This window comes from Felis catus, chromosome A2 (assembly GCF_018350175.1).
Source record: "Felis catus isolate Fca126 chromosome A2, F.catus_Fca126_mat1.0, whole genome shotgun sequence".
Taxonomy (NCBI): domain Eukaryota; kingdom Metazoa; phylum Chordata; class Mammalia; order Carnivora; family Felidae; genus Felis; species Felis catus.
This window is the reverse complement of record NC_058369.1, coordinates 108,904,848-108,925,092: the sequence shown is the minus strand read 5'-3', so window position 1 is coordinate 108,925,092 and position 20,245 is coordinate 108,904,848. Positions and strand designations below refer to the sequence as shown.

Genomic DNA, 20,245 nt, shown 5'->3' with positions numbered 1-20,245 from the left:
TTGTCCTTCATTCCACTTCTCCCCCCTTTCCCTTTGGCTTATTGGGATGAGTGTATCAAAGAGAAATTTCAGTTTATGCCTCTTTTGGGGCATGACTGGGCCTATTTGTTCTACAGGCTGGTGTGTATGCAGTGAGGTAGCTTCCTGGTCCAGTGACTGTTTTGTAAAGTATAACTTTCCAGCACATAGCCTAAACAATGAATTGCAGATGTATAGCAAGTTATTCTCTCAGGCCTAGAAAGTCCAGATAGGGCCAGAGGTGGCTGGCATCCTTGTTTAGTAGCCTCCAACTATGAGCAACATTGAAATGATCCCTGGCTAATAGCTACAAAACAGTACGTTTGAAGGAAAGTCCAATAATACCTGCAGCCATCTGACAATCTGAATAGTGTTCACTCATGCTAATAATTGTTCTATCCGTGGGTATCTATCTATTCAGGACTCGGGTTCAGGTTGTACTAGTTGTGGGACCCTACCAGTTTATAGCTGAGTTCAGGTCTCACATACCTAAAGACCATGATATACAGCCTGTAGTGGCAGCAGAGTTTTACAAGGATTCTTAATAGGCTTAATTGTGAGTGGCAGTCTCAATCCCTGTATTCACATATATGGGATACTTATATAATTTTTTCACATTTGTGTTCTCTTAGTGACATTTGAGCTTGTCCATGCTCTGACAATGCATACACTTTCTGAGTCTTAGTTTGAGATAACTTATGTGAAAAAGTTTAATTGGATTAACAATCACTTTGCCCTCAGAAAATGCCAACTTCAATTACATTTGTCAGTGAAAGACCTGATTGAGTTTTCCAAATGCAAGTAGTTTAAAGATGAAAGGGGTAGCTGGCTGGCTCAGTTGGAAAAGCATGTTCCTTTTAAACTGGGGTTTGTGAGTTCGAGCCTCACGTTGGGGATAGGGTTTACTTAAAAAATAAAATAATAAGCATGAAAGTTAATCAGTTTTTCAAAGAAAATTTGAAAAGATTTTATTTGTAAGTATGGTGCAAATTCAACATTTAATATTTTCCATAATGCTTTGTGTCTTTGTAATTATTTAATGTTAAGAAAATGTAATGCTTTTTTTCATCTCCAAAAAGATATTTATAGACACTCTTAAATCCCTTCTACTTTCCTCAAGTGAACTATACAAATATCATCCTTTTTTTCTGTATGCCATGGCAAGAAAGGACTAAGGAATCTCCGCTGCAAGACATACTGATTATTGGTCTTCGTTTTAGTGGTATCAGCTATTGATAACTTATGGGCCATTGTTGTTTATACTAATGAATTAAGTCTGGTTATAAAACACACAAGAGTTCATAAACACTGATCTGTACTCTATGGTAAACTATATGTGGTTCACAAAACAATTCTATATATCACCAGCAATTATAAATGAAATACAGGCATGACTATCTAGTAGTATCTACCAACTGCTCCTCTCACGACCCTGGCCCTGGGCTTGACTAGGAGAGCAGACTTTTGAATTTCTGTTACAGATAGTCCCTTAAACAGCCTCTGATCTTTTTGGTCTGCTCTTTTCCTTGCTCATACCTTCCGTCTTTGATCTGATACTGATTGCAGAAAGTCTCCAGACACTGTTTCCAAACGTTTTAAACTAAGGGGCGCCTGGGTGGCTTGTCAGTTTAGTGTCCAACTTCGGCTCAGGTCAGGATCTCATGGTTCATGGGATCGAGCCCCACATTGGGCTCTGTGCTGAATGCTTGCTCAGAGCCTGGTGTCTGCTTCAGATTCTTTGTCTCCTTCTCTCTCTGCCCCTCCTCCCCTTGAACTCTGTCTCACTCTGTCTCTCAAAAATAAATAAATGTAAAAAAAAAGTTTTAAACTAATTTTAAAATAAAGTTTTTTCAAGGTGTCTGGGTGGCTCAGTCGGTTAAGCGACTTACTTCAGCTCAAGTCATGATCTCACAGTTTGTGAGTTCGAGCCCCGAATTGGACTCTGTGCTGTTAGGCTGTTTTGGATTCTGTGTCTCCCTCTCTCTCTCTGCCCTACCAGCCTTGCTCGCTCTTTGTTTGTCTCTCTCCAAAAATAAATAAACGTTAAAATTTTTTTTTAAATAAGCTTTTTTCATTTATGCAAAATAGCCATTGATGCATGCTATTTTTAAAAATAATACGCAAAAATGTGTAGAAGAGAGCTGAGTCATTTTTTTCTAAACCCCTCCCCAATCTCACACCCATTTCTCTAATAACCAGCCAACTTCCCATTCTTCCTACCTCCCCCACAAAAATAAGAACTTCACCTCAGTGACTCAGATTTAATCAGCTGCAATTTATTGACCAATGGATACATAACCCTACCTCATGCCACAGAGATTTGAAACCACTTTTAAAACAGACATTGCGGAAGTGATTTGTATGTGTCACTGAGTTCTGTAGTTTGCTCATTAAATAGGTAGAAACACACACACACACACACACACACACACACACACACACACAGTACTTCATCAGTTTATGTACTTTTCCCACCAAGGAAATGTTAGTGGGAGAACCAAAATTTCTGATTGAGGGTAGAGAGCCGTTCATTGAAACACTGGAATCAGAAGGTTCGGCTGCTATATCACATGGACTGGAAGGCTGAGAGCCTTTCAGGATTTCTCTGGGGACTTGATGGGTATGAGTCATGTTGCTTTCATTTCTGTTCACTTCCACTGCCACCATTCTAACCTGAACCACTATCATCCTTCACTTGGGCAACTCTGTGCTGACCTAGCTGGTCTTGTTGATTCAGTTCTTTCTCACAGATCCGGTGTTCTCCCCAGAATAGCCAGTTCCAATGTGTTGCTTCTCCTTACTCTCACAGCCTTAGATTATCTGATCTTGTCATTTTCTGTTTTCTTCCCTGCTTACTATGGTTCAACCACATTGTGTTTCTTGCTCTTTATCAACACTTTTGGCCCTTCACATACTTTGGGTCTTTATGCTTGTTTCTCTTTCCATGTGTCGTATCTTGTCCATCTAGCCAATTCTTCACTAGCCTAGCTTTTTCATATTAATCATATCCCAACTTTTAGATTACCTCATCAGAGAGTCTTTCCTGATCATTCTACCTCAAATAGTCTTATTCAAAAGCCCTCTCAGGCTTATGCTTATATTCTTTATAGCACTGTTATAATCTGTACTTTCTTTATTCATGTGAATGTCTCTATATATTTCCATTTCCCATAAAGATAGGCATGGTATCTCTCTTATCTCTATTTTCAACATGAGAGGAAGTAACACTAATTGATGGTTAATTGTTACAAAAGCAAACTAAACTCTTCTTAAAAAGAATCACAGTGGTTTATGTAAGAACCCACATCTAGCACACACAGTTGAAATGATTTTCAATTTCAAGCATATCAGCCATTATCAAATATAAAGGATCCAAGTTTTTTTGCAACTATCTCTCTTTTCCAGCTGTCAACCTTGTCTGCCTCTATCCCTTTACCCACCCAGGCACCAAAGGTATTTTTGCATCATTGCAAAATCTAGCTTGGCAATACTTCAGCCAAATCTGTATTATAAAATGTCTCATCATCCAAAGTTCCTCCACCCCCAGGCTATTTACCTAGAATTAAACAGTCCATTTATTTGGTACATACTATCTCCTGCAAGGAGGCAAGCGGAAAGTCTGATTAAAGTGACCAGGAGACTTCACCCTTCCTGGGCATTACATATCTTTTTGAAAGAAACTTATTGATACAGATATTTTCCCTAATAGGAACAATATTTGGCGGTGCAATATTTGGAGGGACTTCCACATGCCTGAGTCTTGAGCTAGAAGAAAAGGATTTAGGAACTTGACCTCTTGCATCTGAAAGATTGCCAAGATCTTGCTTAAAGCATACCAACCTACATTAATCCCTGCTGAAAGTATCATGCAAGATTTCATCTTCCTTTTAAATTAAGCATATCTTACCAGTCATCTCTTTCTGTAAGTATGATATTAGTGGGTTTGGTTTGTAAAATGCATATACTATATTAAATAATGGACTAGATGCAATATTGGATGCATATTAACATTTTATTCATATGCATTATACTTGTACAACCTTGGTGTATTTGTATCAAAATTCCACTGGCAGTGTTTTGCTTTTGATCTGTGAGCTATTAGAAAGCCTGTTACTACAGATGAAAGGAGTTAGAAAGTTCTATATCATAATGCAGTGCGATCAGTAATTCACAGAGCAGGTAATTTGCAATGACTTGCCAAGCCTTTGATTGCACCGGGTTTATGGCTATTAGCAGTTTCCCCTTTCAAATTTGTATGGTTCCATACTTCCTTTTTGACCTCTTTTTCATCATTTATGGTCCAATTTGGTAGTGAAAAAACATAACTGCTTGCTTAGTGCATGGCTGTCATTCAAACCCCAGTGACTTACCGAGCACTTTGACATTTGTGATGATGAAAAAAACATTAAGCAGGTGTACAGAACACTAACCAGGTTCCTGCAACAATGCTTTATGGGATTCACAATGTACCTCTGGGCTGTAAACTGATTCAGACTTGATTTTCTCTATCAATTTAATCTCAGTGTTCAAACTCCCATTCAAAGAAGGAGGCATAGTTTTCACTAAAATTGAAGTTAAATAAAATCTCCAATAATGATGTTAATATAGGACCTCATAGGAACAATTGGAAGGGCAATGACTGCTTGCCACTAAAATAATATGAAAGTAGGGCTCACATGTCTACTTTGAAGTCATGCAATTAGGAGTACTACTTGATACTGGACTATATAAAATTTAAGCCCTATAAAATGTCTTTAGCAATGAAAACTTACAGCTAAATGGCATGCTTTAGCCCCTTAGCTGTCTGAATTGTATGTACACCACGTGAAGGAAACATCGTATTATTTTGTGGAGGTTTTTCTTTGCACATTTCAAATTGGTCATCTGTTGTACAGGTGTGCCGCCCATCTTGGTGAGGGTTAGTCTGCCCTCATGTGTAGTGTGTCTGGGGGACATGGAAACCTGCAAGACTCAAAATAGTCCAGGTCTCCAATTAGTGTGTTTGGGGAAGCATTCAAAGTCAGGACCACTGAGCACACGGGACAAGTGGTCAGTGATTTCCCAACTGAGGACTGGTTAGGCGTCGCAGAATATCTCATTCAGGCCCAGAATAATTTTCAGTTTAAAGCTGCTAAAATGTCACACACAGACTCGAACACACCTGACAACAAAAGATCAGATCATGCATTTGCTGTCATCATTCTGACATGAAAAGAAATTATTTTTTTCAGTAATATGGAACAGACAGGCATTGCACTTTGACTTTCTGGGTGTTTAACTTATTCGGAAAAATCATTTGAAAAAATTTAAATCTAGAATAGGAAGTTTTCAATTGTTTTCTATTTGTGACTGGTGTTTTCTAGTAGAAAACATAAAAGTTGCATCCATTTCTATACAATGCAGAAATACCTTATTGCCGCAGAAGCCCCTGGAACAGTAATTAGAAGTAAATTGGGAAGATACGACTGCAGATTCATGCTTACTTGTGGATTCTGAAAATTTTTCACATAGAATATATGCAACTGAAGCTCGAAAGTCTATGCAAGCAGTCAGTGCATGAAAGTGACTCATAATCCTCCAAGCATTTTGTATAGAAAGTTATGTGTTTCTTTTAGCCACAATCAAGCACATGGAAGGCAGCAACATTAGTTGCTTCTTTGAATATTAAATAGCCATAGCCATGATATTGTAGTAAAATACAAGAATATGATATTGACAGCTTCATTTGCCCTTACCATCTTGATATTATATTGCAACATTTTTATCTTGTTTCTGTACCTAATTTCTTCATAGGCCATGCAATGACTATGTACTCCTATTTGAGACCTTCCTCCTGACTGAATGTGTGAGTTAGATACCAATGATATGAATGGGCCTAAGTCGGGAAGTTCAATTAAAACACAAGGTGGTGGTGATGCTTTATGAGTTTTACAGAGATGGCAAGAAATTTTATATCTGCTGTGTCCTTCAAGTTGGCTGTATTTTCAGTGTAGAGTGGAAATGTTCCTGCGAAATTATTGATCTTGACTTTTACCAGGCCTGCAGTAAAGTAAAGGTAACAAATAATGTCATGCTTGAAGTTGGTGAAAAAATATTTGCAGTCATGGTTGTAAGTTGGGGTCAAACTCAGGAGCACTGAACCCAAATCCAAGAGCACCATGACTTTTTCCAGCCTCACATAATATTTTTATTTGTTTAGTTTTACTGAAGAGATTTTTAGGTTAGTTAACTAGTACTTCCTGCTAACCTGTCTTGATGTTTTACCAGGTCTAATCTAAAAACACATGCTTGTTTTGAGTACATGTGCTGACAACTGCTTAAATGCATCAGCCCTTATTTATTGCAAGCTTTGCCTGTGCTTTCATCTTTTCAAAGATTTTGCATGATCCTTTGGTGTAGTTTACTTAAAAAAATGAATAAATTGATGAGGTATAACCTTCCAGGGAAAAAAAAAGTATAAGGATCCCATTTAAAAAGTGCAAAATATAAACCAAACCGAGAATAGTCAGAAACAGTTTACTCACGTATAGAAAACTAGTACAGTTTATTTCCTTAAGAGTGCATTCAACTGTGGCTACAGTTATGTATTTGCATTATAATGTTAAATCTTAATGAATTCCTTCCTAAATTGGAAATACCAAGGAAAATTGTCTCAGTTTATGAAATTACACTTAGCAGGTTTATTTGTTCTCTCTCAACTTGAAACCCACAAGTTTTTATTAAGGCTATGGTTCATATTTCAAATAGCAAGAAATCTTCAGGTGTCTCCCTTTTCTTTCCCCTCAAAATAAATCTACAAAGCACCTGGATTTAGAAGAACAACATAGATATATTGCCCATTAACTCTGAAAACTAGCAAGCACTTCCATGATAAAAATAAACAGTGCGTACCATAATCGATGAGGAGGCAACATCCCACATTGTTTATTGATTCATAAGGTTAAGATTAAAGTGGGATTCTTGCCTGTGTTTATCAACAGATTTTTTTTAAGCAGTGAGTGAACCTGGAATCCCACAAACCAATCAATAAAGTTTAAAAGCTTCAGTGAATCTAACCCATAACAGGTCCTTGTTTGGAGAACACGCTCAAGAAACACATGTGTCTTTAAGAGGTCTTGAAAGACTTTACACCCATGGACCATTACCATTTCCAAACACCCTGCAGCATTACCAGCCCAACATATGCTGACTGTATATCACCGTGACCCTCTCACTAAAGCTCTTTTGACTGGAGTGCTTTTAATACCCACTTTCTCAGCTGAGCTCAGGAGTGATTTGTTTTACATGCCACATTAATCCTTTCCACATTTTCTGGATGAGGCAACCACAATTCCACTTGTGAGGTGTTTCTAAAACACAGTTATAGGAATAAAGCAGCAGGGTCCCAGACTTGACAACGTCCCTCTAGGCAGCTGACAAAGTGGGCTATCGTGCCTCGGTTTAACTCTTCAAATGAGCATTTGTGCCCAGCCACTAGGGTGGGCCAGTTTTCTAGGCCAGTAGGAGGCCCCATTTATTGAAGGCAATTTACTCTCAATTAAAACGCTGTAGGAATCTTTGTAGACGTGATGCCTGATTGATACTAATGCATATTAGTAAAATTAAAATTAAGAATAAATGGAAAAGAGCCATAGAACTGAAAATATATAAAACACACCTCAGTAAAACCAAAGAAAGTTTATACATCACACCATAATTATAGGAAAAGAGATTTAAAAAAATAAGTAAATGGGCAATTAGTGTTCAAAGCACAGCCTTTTATTATGTGGTAATTTTATAGTTTTAACTTTAAAGGCAAGTTCCCCACCCCCCCAAATGTATTCCAAGACCAATGAACTTCTGTTGCATACATCCATGAACTTTTCTACATTTTTAATGTTCATCGAATATAAGTAACGTAGGTTTTCAAAATTTCAAGTTGTCAACAAGGCTAACTGATTGGACCAACCAATTGTTAAAAAAAAATTGTTTTTACATGTCAGCACTTGGCTGATTTTATTAACTTGTTAGTATTATGCTCCCAATTTTATGTGCTAAAATCTAACTGTACAAGCAACTTGAGGCCTAAAATTGTGCCTTTATCCAATCCTAATTTATTGTTCTTCCCTCATAAATTTTATTTGTAGATTCAATGGTCTGAAAAAGCAATAAATCAGAGTGAGGTGAGTTTTACATAGTTTAGATTGAGTTCCTTATTTTCACTTGAAATTAATCCAATCCGTTCCTTCTGGTCTCATTGTCATGTCGCTCATAGTGTGCCTCCAAGCAGCAGATGACTGGCGTCAAAGGCATCCCTTCTAAGTTGGTGGATATCAGTTACACATGCATAGATGATAAATCATTTACATAAATCATCAGATTGGGGCACTCTCCATAAAACAGAGTTCTGTGAATAAAAAAAATACTCTCCTACTTTTTTCTAATCTCAAATTGTTTTCCTTAGATGATCAGGAATGTGCTTCTAAGTTTTCGTAAGAAACGTTCTAGAGGAAGGTTTTACTGAAATTTCATTGCCACTGTTGAAATCTTGGTTGCCAGAATGTGGCTGGCATGATATAGGAGCTCATTAAATATTTGAAAAATGGATGATGGATTCAAACACACCTCTTCACATTCTAAACAGCAACCCGGTTATTAACAATAACAATCTTATCCAACATTTACTTTAACGCTAGAATGCCTATCAAAAAAAGTTAGATATTCCCCATTGACTTTTAAAACAAAATATGATCAAGTAGAAGAAAAAGACACTGATTATAATCTCACTGTCTTTTTCTCTCTACACATACTCACATAGACATGCACATATACCACACTTACCACAGACTCTATTTTAAAAAAAAGTAATGTATATTCAGATGTAAAAAGCAGAATTAATACTTAACAGAGTATTAATGCTCTGTATTAAGTACTCTGCTGCAGACAGTTAAGTACTCTACATTTAGAATATGTGTATTTCTTTAAATTTTAAAATAATATATATTTTTAGAACTTTGAAAAGTTGAGTTTAAATTAATTGACCGACAGTTGAAAAAGAACTGTGAATTTCCTCTATCTGTGTTTTAAAATTGATTGTTAAAAATGACATTTAGCTTTTGGGCCTCTTGTCTCAATGTCTAGAATAAATTCAAACTGAGAGACTTTCAAAGGAAAAAAATGCCTGAGTAAAAAATGAACTTGCTTACACTTTATTGCACAGGCTCTGCTTCCAGTATTTTTAAAGGAAACCTTCTAGATTGCGTTCTTTCTCTAAATTTATGTTTAACAGGATCTAGAAATCCTTGGCCAGCTTAGAAACATAAAAACATTGTTTTTTACTCTGCTTGGACATTTGCTCATTTGAATTTGGGTTCATATTTAGTTATATCCACTGGAATTGCCCATTCCTCTTTTGCCATTGGGCATTTTTTCAATCTTAACAAAACCAAGTCCATATTATAGGCCTGCTGGCCAACATTCCAGGTAAATGAATGGTTTTAAAGAAAAATGGTGCTATTTTTCAAAAGCCTGACATTTAAAAAATACAAGTCCAGAATTGAAGCCTTCAATAATTTTTCCATGCCTATATGCTACAAGAAGCAAATGGTTACACAAATGAATACATCTGGGATTATTTTCAAGCTGTTATTCCCCACCAGGGAAAATATTTAGAAATAAGTCTCAGTCTTTGTGCTGGAACTACAAAGAGGCCAGCCATCTTGATGCTTTTCCAGATCGTTTAATGATTTTCCTCATATTGTGTGGTGGCTTTACTGCCCTGTTTCGTATGCCTTCCCATTCACTGTTGGTAACCATTTATGTTGGGTGTGTTCCAATTTCCAAATCTGTTTTGTGGCATTTATAGCTTGCAGCTAATAAGGCCATTCAGTATTTTTTATATGAAATATTAAAAAATATACTTTACCATGGAAAGCTAGAGGAAATGATTCAAAATTAAAAAACAGCCCTAAAGTATGGAGTAGCCATGCCTTTAAACTGCTCAGTGAGCATGGGTGTGGTTGAGAGGTGGCATTCTGCTTCTAGAGTCCAGGAGATGCAGTGTTAGGTGTGTGTGTTGTGTATATGTATTATATACGTATGTGTGTGTCCGCATACGTATGTGTAGTTCAGTAAATGTGTGTACATAAGATATGTGCAGAAGGAAGGGTATCTGTTTATCTTACCCTGCAACCTCTGACTTTATAACTTAGAGCCTACAACAGATATCTACATGTATGTGTTTATCTATCTGTCTACCTATCTTTCCATCTATTTGTTTTTTTCTTGATGTTATTTCCATTATCAGCTTGAATTTTAGAGGTTTTTTATTTTTTTGAGTTTTGCCCTCCTGTGACTTTATGTAAAATGAAAATTATTTAGAGTTTCTAAGATGAATAAATACTATATGTGTAGGAAACTAAAATCTACATACTTAACTCCAAATTGAATGGTAAGGAATTATTATTATTAAAATAGTCTTTTGGTCAATATATGTTTGAGAAAATCATGTTACTCATGCTTTTATTGCCTCTTTCAATCCAATCTAAATGAGATATTTAACATAGACTTCCTTACTTGTATATATCAAATTCAGTTCATAAGTTACTTTGAGTTCCTATACGATACCAAATTTTATACTTAATTTTTTCTTCAACTCACAAAGTAAAAGTGATTAAAGGTTTTAATTATGACCAAAGTCTGAAAGAAGATAAAATCTTCTGAAAATGTAATTAACTCTTTTAATATTATCTCTGTGAATTTCAGCTTCAGTGTCATAATATCATATGGGAATAAGTTTTTCATAAGACAATACAAGCTCTCAGTGGTTAAGAGTGCACAAATAATGCATAAGGTGGAAGTGGGTTGCTTAGTGATGATGTGGCTCATCTATTTCTATAGTTCTGCAAAAGAAAAAAATTCTCAACTGTAACCACAGAGATGAGGATGAAAAATCTTGTCCTTAAGAACTATTTTTAGGTTATTGAATGAGGGAAAACCGCCACTTACAGGATATGAGCACTGATGAAAGTGTTTTATTTCTTAGGCCTACAGAGAGATAAGCTAATTTCTGTAAAAATCATGTGGAGTGTTCCTACCCTTTAATATCACCTGTATGAGTGGTGTCATTTGTGCAAAAAGGCAATATTTGAACTCTTGGGTATTTATATTTTTACAAGAATGACATTGAATTAATATATTTACATATAGATTAAGTTTCATTTGCCTTTTTGCGAAGAAGACAGTATATTTAATTTCACCAAGACATGCTTCATAATAACAATTCGTGTAGACATCTAAAAACTTAGGTAGTTTTGAATTATCAATAATATATTCTTATTTTGTAATTTTAAGAGTACTAAGTGATCGTTTGAAAGGATTTATCAATAGGAGAGCAGAAATTTAGAGAACTTCCTTAATCTTACCCTTAATATATCCAAGTTTATATCAATATTTTTATATGCAGCATATATGTGTTAACAGATTCATGTTATTTCTGATTTTTTACATGTGTACACCAATAGGCTATACACTAATAGTTCATATTATTGTTATGTAAATGGTATTATTAATTTACAAAAACTGATGGAATTTTAGGTCCCGTCCTACAACCTCTTCATTTTGCTTAATAACTCATGGATCACTTTCTCTGCCAGTACACAGAGATATGCACCAATATTTTTAATATTGTACTGTACTCTCTTAAATAATAAATCATAATTCATTTAACTAATTCATTATTGATAAAATATTTAGATTGTTTCCAGATTTTAACTGTTAGGGACAGTTCTTCAATAGGCATCCCCTCATAAACAGTTAAGCGTAATTGGGCTTATATATAATATAATACTGTGTGCATGTATATGTATACACACACACACACATACAGAGAGAGATTGTATGTATGTAATTAAACTTATGATGGTTCCAAAAAATTCTCATAATTTACATTGCCAAAAAATTGTCCAGAGGATGCACGTTTTAACCCTTCTATACAAACATGAATATTAGCACGATTTCTTTCTTCTTTCTTTTCCTTAAAAAAATAATACAAATAGTATGTGCTAATGTACAAATCTCTTAGCCATACAGGACTATATATAATATTAAAAAGCAATTTTTACTGTCTTCTCCACTGGTCTTTACGTCCTCTCTCCTCCTGGTCACACACCAATCTCACTCCCCTATCTATTGCTATAGTCTCTCCGTATTTCTAAAAAAATCTCAGTGTGGGCATGTGTTCTTAACATAAATACTACTTGTTGGCCACAAGTAGGATCTTACTTTATATTTGACTCTACAATACCCTTTTCTGCACCTGCAAATATATCATGCATGTCTATTTTTTTAATGACTTCGTATTATGTAGTTTGTATGCTAATTTATTCTTCCCCTTTTGAAAATATTTATGCTGTTTTCAGGTTTTCCCTACTACAAAAACTACTCATATCACCCTCACACAGAAATCTTTGCCACTTGTGTATTTGTGAAGAATTGATATGTAGAATTGGAATTATGGAATCAAAAATAGGCAAAACTAAAATTTTGATAAACACTGCCAATTGCCTTATTCATCATTTAAAAATATTTGTCAGCAATATGGTAATAATATTTCATTGTTTCTAGTCATAATTTTCTTGTATTATTGAAGTGAAGAAACTGTATGTTTTTAGGGCATTGGATACCTTTGACTCTAAAATGTCAGTTGGGGAAATTTGCTAAATTTTCTTTTGTGTCGATCTTTGCTTACTTTATGATTCATAGGACTTTATTTTATATTGGAATTATCACTCATTTGACTCTCATATTTTTGTCTTTCTGTTCTGTTAAGGGTTTTCCTTTTTTTCCTTACAGTTTTTGATTTTATGTTTTAAAACTTACTAAATTTTTCCTTTTGTGACTTTTGAATTTTGCAACATACTTAGAAAAGCTTCCCTACCTCAAAATGAAAGATATTTATATATTATTTCTTACAATATGTTGGTTGTTTTTTACATGCATAACACTTTGAAGTCCATTTGGAATTTATTTTAGTGCAAGTAAAGTAGCTGTCCAGGTTTATTTTCCACGTGTTTTTTTTTTTCCAAATTATAAGCTATTTGGCCCAATACTACTTGATGAATGATCTAGACTATGTAGATATGCCAACTTTTACATATATTATTTTCCCATGCACATTCGCATCTATTTTTAGATTCTCTCTTTTGTGCCATTGATATGTTTGTTTCCACATCAATATCAAATGTTTCTAATCACTTTAACTTTGTAATAAAATTTAATGCTGTGTAGGACTAGGTCACTCCCATTATTTGTATTTCAAAGAATTTTCTTAGCTTTATTCATGTTTGATTTGAGACCAAAGAAAAAGAAATGTTGCTTTCATTGGTAATGTGCTGAATTTTCACATTAATTTAGGAAGTGTTACTATTTTAAAATAGTTTGATAATTACTATCCAGTAATATGATATATACTCCATTAATTTTTTTTAAGTTTTTTTTCTTTTAAGTTTAGAGAGAGCAAAAGTGTGAGTAATGAAGGGACAGAGACAGAGAGATTCCCAAGGAGGCTCTGAGCTGTCAGCACAGAGCTCCATGCGGGACTTGATCCCATAAGCCCCAAGATCAGGACGTGAGCTGAAATCAAGAGTTGGAGGCTTAACCGACTGAGCCACTTAGGCACCCTAATGCCCCTTAGTAAGTTTTATAATCATATTCATCTTGATATTAACCATTACTTTTAAAGTTTTCTTACAGACATGTTATGTTCCTATTGATTTGTAAATGGGATATACATTTTATATGTGATACTTTTGGTAAAGAAAAATAATTTATCTGCAAAGAAATATGTTAAAATTTCTAATAATTTATGCAGTAGTTATTTTGCTTTTCTCAAGAAATGTCATATAATCTACAAAAAATTAAAATTTTGTTTCTTATATACGTATATGTATATGTGTGTATATATATACATACATACATATATATACATACATATATATATATATTTACTAATGTGTTGACTACTTATGGAATAATTAAATAATAGTGGTGATAACTGATACCCTTATCTTAATTCTAACTATGATGCTTACTTTTGTGTGTCAGCTTAACTATGATAATGGATACCCAGATAGCTGGCAAAACATTCTTTCTGGGAGGGTCTCTGACAGTGTTTCTGGAAAAAAAGTAGCATTTGAGTTATAGACTTAGTAAAGAAGATCTGCCCTCAACAATGTAGGCAGCAGCATCCAATGCATTGAAGGCTTGAATAGAACAAAAAGTCAGAGGAAAGGTGAATTCTCTTTCTCTTATTGAGCTGGGATGTTCATCTTCTTGTGCTGTTGGGCATTTTAGCTCCTGGTTCTTAGGCTTTTGGACTCTGGGACTTATACTGTTTGTTTATACCTGATTTTCAGGCCTTCAACCTTGGCCTGAATTATATCTCTGGCTTTCCTGGTTCTCCAGTTTGCAGACAGCAGATTGTGAGACTTGACCTCCATAACCTCGTGAGTTAATTCTTATAATAAATCTCCTCCTATATGCCTATATATATTCTATTGGTTCTGTTTATCTAGAGAACCCTATGAAAACACTAATTTTAATACAAATTAAATAGTGTTTTATTCTAAAGTATATTCTTCTTATTGGTTTATCATAGAAAAAAATTTAATATTACTACAGAACTATCCATATATTGCTGACATATTCGTGAATATTGAATTTTATTAGGTGATTACCCATTTATATTGAGATAGACGTGCCATTTTCATCATTTAATCTATTAATTGGTGAGTTTAATTTCCTAATACTAAATATAATTGTTTAGATTATATTTCCTAATACTAAATATAATTGTTTTTCATTAAAGAAAAGTAAGTATAAATTAAAAGTTTTAAATTGTTGGATTTTTATATGCATTACTTTATTGTCCTCATATTGCAAATTAGATTGGAATGTGATATTTTTGTCATACACTGTTAGTTTGAATAGCCTAAGTTAGATTAGAATGAAATTTTCTTTTTTTATGCTATTTTTAAAAATGACAATATGTACTTATTTTGTGTTTTGATCTGTTTTCTTGGCAAAGTATTTTGTTTTATTGTTTTTCCTGAGAATTTCTACAAATTTACCAATGAAATTGTACCTGGCCTCCTTGTGAAATAATTCTTGACATGGGATCAAGAGCAAGAAGATTCAACTCAAAGAGGTATTACTGAGAAGTGAAAGAAAGAAAGAAAGAAAGAAAGAAAGAAAGAAAGAAAGAAAGAAAGAAAGAAAGAAAGAAAGAAAGAAAGAAAGAAAATGATGTTGGATTATACACAGTATTGCTTGAATAGCAGATGGAGAGCAAATTATGGAAGTTTATGCCACAATAATAGTTTTGAACATGTTACAGATAGCGTAGAGTCATTTAAAGGTTTTAACATTAGCAGGGTGCCTGGGTGGCTCAGTTGGTTGAGCGACCGACTTCAGCTCAGGTCATGATCTTGCAGTTTGTGAGTTCAAGCCCAACGTCAGGCTCTGTGCTGACATCTCAGAGCCTGGAGCCTACTTCAGATTCTGTGTCTCCCCCTCTCTCTACCCCTCCCCTGCTCACTCTCTGTGTCTCTCTGTCTCTCAATAATAAATAAATGTTATAAAAAATAAAAAAAAATTAACATTAGCATTTAACAATTAAAGCATTCATTTAGATTGATAATGGACTATATAGAAAGTGACTTGACAGAGAAACAGTGGACAGTATCTCAGGACATTGGGTGGCTTCATGAGGGCACATAGTAGTGGCATGAAGGATAGAGGTGAGAAGATGGATTCAAAAGGCATGATTGATAGGTACAGAGGTTAAAGAGAAAGATGAGAGGGAGAATAAAGGAACTCAGCTTAAGTGACAGACACAATAGACAACACAAAGCCAGGCACTGTGTTGGGTTATGGGAAAATGACATGCCTCCCTCACTTATGGAGCTCCTCATCTAGTAGTGAGAGAAATACTAGAAGGTACATTTCTGTAATTTAATATGGTTAGGATTTCAGCAATAATTATTCAGCCATAAGTGTCCCAGATGGTATTTATGAATCCTGCTTTGTTACTGTCCAGGGCCAGAGGTGTGGAACAGTAAGGTGCATGCAGGAACCTGGTCAGACATGGTCAAACACTGGATGTCCTTAGAGAGATGAGTGGCAATGTGACTGGCATATAGGAGAGGAAGGAAATTGTGTTGAGTTTGGGGGATGTTCAGAAGACAGTTGAATCCTTCTCTAAATATGGGCTAGCAATATGAATACCATCTCTTGATCTCTTTTCAGTTTCACAGTTTTTCAGACTTTAAAAGTAAAAGACAGGTTACAGAATGGGAGAAGATATTTATAACAACATATTTGATAAAGGGTTGGTATCCAAAATCTCTTAAGAACTTACTAAATGCAACACCCAAAAAACAAATAACCCAGTGAAGAAATGGGCAAAAGACATGAATAGACAACTTTTACAAAGAAGATATCCAGATGGCTAACAGACGCATGAAAAGATGCTCAACTTCACTTATCATCAGGGAAATACAAATCAAAACCACAGTGAGATACACCTGTCAGAATGGCTAAAATTAACAACTCAGGAAACAACAGGTATTAGCAAGGATGTGGAGAAAGGCGAATCCTTTTGTACTATTGGTGAGAATGTAAACTAGTGTAGCCACTCTGGAGAACAGTATAGAAGTTCCTCAAAAACTAAAAATAGAACTGCCCTACCTTACAGCAATTGCATTATTATTTACCCAAAGATTACAAAAATACAGATTTGAAGGGGTACATGCACCCCAGTGTTTATAGAAGCATTATCAACAATAGCCAAACTGTGAGGAGAGCCCAAATTGTCCATCAACTGATAAATGGATAAATACAGTTTGGTGTATACACACACACACACACACACACACACACACGCACACATATATATACACATACATACATACATACATACATACATACAAACAATGAATATTACTCAGCCATCCAAAAGAATGAAATCTTGCTGTTTGCAATGACATGGATACAGTTAGAATGTATTAGGCTAAGCAAAATAAGTCAATCAGAGAAAGACAAATACCATGTGATCTCACTCATTTGTGGAATTTAAGAAACAAAACAGATGAACATATGGAAAGTTGGGTGGGGGGAAGAGAAAAAAGGAAACATACCACCAGAGACCCTTATTTTTTTTAATTTTTTTTAATGTTTATTTATTTTTGAGAGAGACAGAGACAGAGTGTGAGTGGGAAAGGGACAGAGAGAGGGGGAGACACAGAATCCGAAGCAGACTCCAGGCTCTGAGCTGTCAGCACAGAGCCCTACGTGGGGCCCAAACTCACGGACAGGGAGATCATGACCTGAGCCAAAGTCAGACGCTCAACCGACTGAGCCACCCAGGTGCCCCGAGAGACTCTTAATGATAGAGAACAAACTCTGATTTGACATAGGGAGGTAGGTGAGAGATGGACTAGGTGAACGATGGGTCCTAAGGAGGGCACTTGTGGTTGAGCATTGAGTGTTGTATGTGAGTGATGAATCACTGAATTTTACTCTTAAAACCAAAATTGCCCTGTATGTTAACTCAAATTTATTTCTTTTCAATTTTTTAAAGTTTATTTCTTTTTGAGAGAGAGAGTATGTGTGTGAATGAGTGGGGGAAGGGCAGAGAAAGAGAGAGAGAGAATCTCAAGCAGGCTCCATGCTGTCAGCACAGAACCCGTTCAAGGCTTGATCTCAGGGACTATGAGATCACGATCTGATCAGAAACCAAGAGTTGGACGTTTAAATGACTGAGACACCCAAGCACCCCAACTAACTATAATTTAAATGAAAAAAGGTAATAGTTTACTCCCATCCTTTGAAAGGTAGTATTCTTAGCAGGATCCTGGCTGCACCATGTAATAAACCATAATACAAATTCTATTGGTGAAATGTATGAATATTCATAGGACATGAGGTAAGTATAGGCTATTTTGTAATTTCAGGTAATGTTTTGCTACCAGTGACTTTTGTAGAGAAAAAGGAGGTTTAGGGATTTCAGGATGACACATAAGGGATTATGGACTTGTATATCCCCTTGGGAATAATACATTTTAATGATGTTTGGACTAGTGTCAATGGATGAAGTTATCCACATAGGAAAATGAATTAGAGAATAAAGAAGTGTTAGTGGACAAAAACTAAGGAAAATTATCTTTCAAAGGAAGTTTATCCATTGAAGAAAGTCTAGAGGGATAAGCCTGACATGTTAAAGTGGGACATTTTAAGAAGGAAATGTCAACCAGATCAAGTGTGAGCCAACAACAGCCAGCCATATGAACGAGGAAATATAGGCATTTATAAACATGGTGATGAAAAGAAATCTAAAAAACAGGATGTTGTAAAAAGCACCCAGGAGGCTGCTTTAGGGTGGATGACCTGAATGTCATAGAGGCGTACTCACCAGAGAGAGAGGCTTGGTCTAGGTAGGGGTTCTAGATGTTTTTATGTTATAAACTGGACTTCTGTGGCATTCTGTAGAAGTTTACAGAGTAAAAATATTTGTAAATAAATGAAAAAATGTATAGAATTGTAAGTTAAATCTATTATATTGAAATATTATGTCAAATATGTTGAACATGCATTTTTAATGTAATATATACATTAAATTATTAAATATTAAGAGATAGAGGCAGGTCTAATACCTCAAAATATTAAAATCATGTATAAAAATACTAGTTCAAGATAGATATAATAACTATAACATAATGTGAAAATATCTATGATTTCTATTCATGACACAGTAATAGGTATTGCCTAATACAACTGTGGAACATAATTGATGGAAATGGTAAATAGAGAAGTAAAAATGTTCCTATCCAAGTTCATATACTACCAGTACAAAGAAAAATTTGGTGATCGTGGAGATTTAAATAAGTTTTCTAAGAAAGAAGCACAAAACTCGCTATTCTGTTTCAAAACTGAATTCTCTAGCTAGCATCTTCAGCACTTAAGACTGATGTTCTAATACATCTTCTAGGTGACATGGAAGGCTATCGTGATTTTTAGCGGGGCTCAAAGCAGGAAAGGAAATAATATGGTGTAATCACAGTGTCTCTTGAGCCATATTGTACTGTGATACCAGGATTATGTGCATTGGGAGAATGAAAACGTAGCCCCTGTGGTAATATGAGACCAGAGGCATCACTGGTGGAAATATTAAAACATAGACCCCCGGGTTTCTGGAACAAGGCCGCATTATTTATTGTAATGAACTGCATACCTGCTGAAAGCCAGCTCCTGGTATGCAGCTGGGCCCTGGCAGGAATTGAGCTTCTGACCTGGTGGCATCCAGTGATTAAATAGCCAGAGATGGCCACCATGTACTGAGTCCTCTAAGATTATTTAAGTAATACGATCAGATGGAACCCAACAGTTGTAAGATGGAAATGATACATCCAGGGTCAGGAGTAAGGAGAGATAATAAATTGCATAAGCTAGTGGCCCAGACAATCCCTTCCACCACACCATGTTATCTACCACTCCTGTAGCAGCACATCTCCCCCAAGTCACACCTACTGCAGTGTTGAAGTTCACTTATAAACAGGTGATGGAAGAGAATACCCCTCAGTCATGAGTTCACTAAAGGGTTGGTATGTTATGATGTTAGGTGAAAACATGGATGAATCACACCTCCAAGCAGAGGTTTCCCTGGAAGGCAGTGGTGTAGGAAAACTCTTCAATAAGTAAAGCTGGAAGTATTGTATTTGGCATTCACTTTGTGTGGAAAGAGAAATACCTCATGGTCACATGAACTCATCAATAGTGGCAATAGCTGGTTAGTCAGGGACATAGAAAAGGAAGAATGTAAAATTGGGGACCAAGAGGTCTCGAGAAGTGACCTGTATTTGGACCTATGAAACAAACACAAAATGTGAAGATCTTTGATTGGTGTGTCAGTATCTCTGAGAGAAAACACACATTGTCCACAGAAGGGAGCAACCAAATTGATACAGTGACTTGGCCAGTAGACATCACCCAACCTCCATGATAATCCACCCTAGTGCTGGCACTATGGACAATGAAGAATGTAGTCATGGGGGCTCTGCATGGGCACTGACTTACCAGTGCTAATCTAGTGACTTTCCCTGTTGAATATGCAAATTGTCAGCAAAGAAATCAATCCTGGACCCTAGTACATGGCTGTTCCTTGAAGAGTACAGTCAGCTTCTTGATGGACTAC

General features: G+C 35.6%; 1 protein-coding gene across 4 annotated transcripts in view; it reads left to right on the top strand.

Moving 5' to 3' along the window:
* The window catches only part of CRPPA (CDP-L-ribitol pyrophosphorylase A), a 670,733-nt gene that overhangs the window by 409,090 nt on the left and 241,398 nt on the right, over positions 1-20,245 (top strand). For all 4 annotated transcript variants that reach the window (XM_045052438.1, XM_045052440.1, XM_045052439.1 and 1 more), the window contains 3 exons: positions 3,728-3,940; positions 14,412-14,501; positions 15,083-15,202. The gene's annotated coding sequence lies outside the window, so the exon portion shown is untranslated. The remainder of the gene's footprint in view (positions 1-3,727; positions 3,941-14,411; positions 14,502-15,082; positions 15,203-20,245) is intronic.